We start from the raw sequence: 3,314 nt of genomic DNA on the forward strand, positions 1-3,314 counted from the left end.
AGTGGGTGGTAAAATATTTTCTTACATGGACTTTTCCCCCAATTAAATAATATCTGTAGAAAATGAAGAGAGAAGGGAAACCCAGCAGCAAACCTGAGGATAGTTCCGGAGCCTTCCTGTTATGCAGACAGCAGGGGCCCAGGTGCAAAAGGAGCGGGAAAGTCAGGGATTTTGGATGCAAGAGCCAAAGTGCAGCTCTTAGTGTTTGCAGCTCCGGTCACTACATACGTAACCTGAGTAGCCCCTGCCCCGTCTGGCTAAGGCAGAGGGATGATGGCAGTGCGAGGAGGCGCTGCACTTTGTAAGTAGAAGGTGCAACAGAAAGTGTTCTCTCAATGCTAATTTTAGGCCGACTGCTTCCTTAACACAGGCAGAATCACCTGGGCGGCCTTTTGAGGAAAGGGTCAAGGGTTTGTATGCTCAGACCACCCTAGATGACTGTCCTCCCGTACGTTCCCTGCTGGACCAGTGCCTGCTTCATCTGCACCCTACTCACAGAACTGACCTTCCTACAAACTCGCCCCAGGCCCAGCTGATGATTGTTTCCAATAGCTCATCAAAAGGGCGGTAAGGGGCGTGCCCCTCTGCTGGTTTCCCGGGTAACTGATGAGCCGACCTTGCGTCATTTCCTCCTGTAACTGATTACCTAGCCTCCAGAGCGAAGCCTGCCGCCATGTCCTGTTGTGTCTGCTGCACATAGTAATGAGTTGCTCCAGGACCTTGCTTCAGACATGTAAGTTCTCCTTACCTGTTAAACCACTGTTTCTGTTGCTGACTCTGGACTTTTTCTTCAGTCTTTATGCTGGTCAAGTAAAGGCCTGGCAGGCCTGCAGGATAGAGGTCTTGTAGACCTCTGGGGTAGAGGCCTGGTGGGCCTGTGGGGTAGAGACCTTGTGGGCCTGTGGGGTAGAGGCCTGGTGGGCCCGTGGGCCAAAACCTCTTAGGCCTGTGGTGTGCAGCCCAACAGGGCCAGAGACACAGTGCTGTGAAATATGCTCCTCCCTTTATGTCAATTACAAGAAACTGCAGTTATGCCATTTGCCTGTTGCCGTGCCCTGATTCAGTTGACCAGTCCTTGGGCTTCTTAGAGTTAAGGCCTTAGACTGATCTGTTAGCCTGGTTCAATACCTTAATAATGATATGGCCCCTGCAGGTCCACGTTAATGCTCCTTAATCCTTGTGGTTTGCACTGTGTACGTGCATGCTAAGTCACTTCAGTGGTGTCCGACTCTTTGCAACCCTATAGACTGTAGCCCACCAGGCTCCTCTGTCCATGGGATTCTCCAGGTGAGAGTACTGGAGTGGGTTGCTATGTTCTACTCCTGGGGATATTCCCAACCCAGCTAAGTTTACATTAGGAGCCAATATTTTTCCATGATCTAAGACAACCTCATGTCAGCTGCAAGAATGAAAACCAGGAAAGGTCCTAAAACATAGCCTCCAGGTGGAAAGCACTCACTGACTTCTGGTCACTAATAGGAATTATTACAGTGGCTTTCGCCATATAGAAATATTGCTCTGAACTCAAGGTCATTTGGCAAGTCCACAAGAACCACAGAATGTAAGAGCCATGCTCAGGCCCTTTATGACAGACGAGGAAGACCACAGAGGGGCAGTGACTTGCCCAAGGTCACAAAACATAAATGGTGGCAAAGCTGCTCCAAGAGCCCTTACGTTGCACAGCTGATGTTGAGCTGCAGACCTTGACTGTGTGATTCTAGAACTTGTGTTTCTAACTAGTGTGCTTTGGTCCCTACAATGTATTAAAGAGCAAGGTCTCTGCAAGATCATATTTCCTAGACAACTTAGGTTCAATTTTTTAAGCACCAAAGCATCTAATTGTAGCCTAACATCTATTATGTACTTCATATCCAATATAAAGGTCACCAATCAGAACCCTCTGGGCTATTGAAGTATTGCAGGGACAAAGTTCCCCTTCACTGGATAACTTCAGACTTCCTTGATTTTTGAATGTAACAATTTTATTATTGCTATCATTATTACCTTTTAAAATTGCAAAGTAATACATGCTCATTGCATTAAGTTTAAAAAGATACAGAAAATAATGTATTCAAATGAAGTCCTCATGGTCATATGAGAGGGATTGTTGATGAAGGAATTCTGATAGGCTGTTCTGGATGACCTCTAGGGTTTATTCTAGTTCAGTGTTTCCATGTTGATTCAGTTCCCCGAAACACCTAGCATCTCATCATCAGAGCTGTCTGGTCTTGGCTGTTTCCTCCATCCAGTTACATTATTACTTTCCCTATAAGATACCATGGACTACCTACAAGCTTTCTCTACAAGTTTCAAGTCCTCCATGACCTGATTGTCTAACTAAATTTCCCAGTGTTGTCTTATTTAGGTCTCAGACACAGTTGTTTTAGGAAAGCATCTTTTGTTCTGAACCATATAGACAATGTTTACTTGGTCTTCTTTACTCAGTGTTATCTGGAGACCACTGGCATCAGATTAATCTGAGATCTGAGATGCACTTGTTAAAAATGGAGATTAAAGGAATTTCACACAAGAGCTATTAAATAAGAAAGTCTAAGACTGAAATCAGAAATCAACATTTTTCTCCAACCAAAACATGCTTTGTTTTGTGTTAGCAAATTGTCAAACATATTCAAAAGTAGAGATAATACTATAATAAGCCATATGTAGTCATTACTCAGTTTCAACAATTATTAACCCATGGTCAATCTTGTTTCATCTGTAAGTTGAAGTAAATTCCAGACACGATATCATTTGAATGTTTGCAGATCTGTCTATACAACATAACCATAATACAATTATCATATCTAAAAGTTAAATAATAATCATTAATGTCATTACATTTCTAGGGCAGATTTTCCTTGTCTTAAATATTTCTTAATTATGAAGTGTCTCACTGCAGATGGTAATTGCAGCCATGAAATTAAAAGGCGCTTACTCCTTGGAAGGAAAGTTATGACCAACCTAGATAGCATATTCAAAAGTAGAGACATTACTTTGCCAACAAAGATCTGTCTAGTCAAGGCTATGGTTTTTCCAGTGGTCATGTATGGATGTGAGAGTTGGACTATAAAGAAAGCTGAGCACCGAAGAATTGATTCTTTTGAACTATGGTGTTGGAGAAGACTCTTGAGAGTCCCTTGCACTGCAAGGAGATCCAATTAGTCCATTCTAAAGGAGATCGGTCCTGGGTGTTCGTTGGAAGGACTGATGCTGAAGTTGAAACTCCAATACTTTGGCCACCTGATGCGAAGAGTTGACTTATTGGAAAAGACTCTGATGCTGGGAGGGATTGGGGGCAGGAGGAGAAGGGGACG

At 43.6% G+C, this 3,314-nt stretch overlaps 1 protein-coding gene across 1 annotated transcript in view; it reads left to right on the forward strand.

The window, feature by feature from the left end:
* Nucleotides 1–652: 652 nt before the first annotated feature.
* The window catches only part of LOC104990377 (olfactory receptor 4S1), a 13,607-nt gene continuing 10,945 nt past the window's right edge, over nt 653–3,314 (forward strand). The window contains 1 exon segment of the mRNA XM_010842440.1: nt 653–733. The gene's annotated coding sequence lies outside the window, so the exon portion shown is untranslated.

This window comes from Bison bison, unplaced genomic scaffold, assembly GCF_000754665.1.
Source record: "Bison bison bison isolate TAMUID 2011002044 unplaced genomic scaffold, Bison_UMD1.0 scf7180017864178, whole genome shotgun sequence".
Lineage (NCBI taxonomy): Eukaryota > Metazoa > Chordata > Mammalia > Artiodactyla > Bovidae > Bison > Bison bison.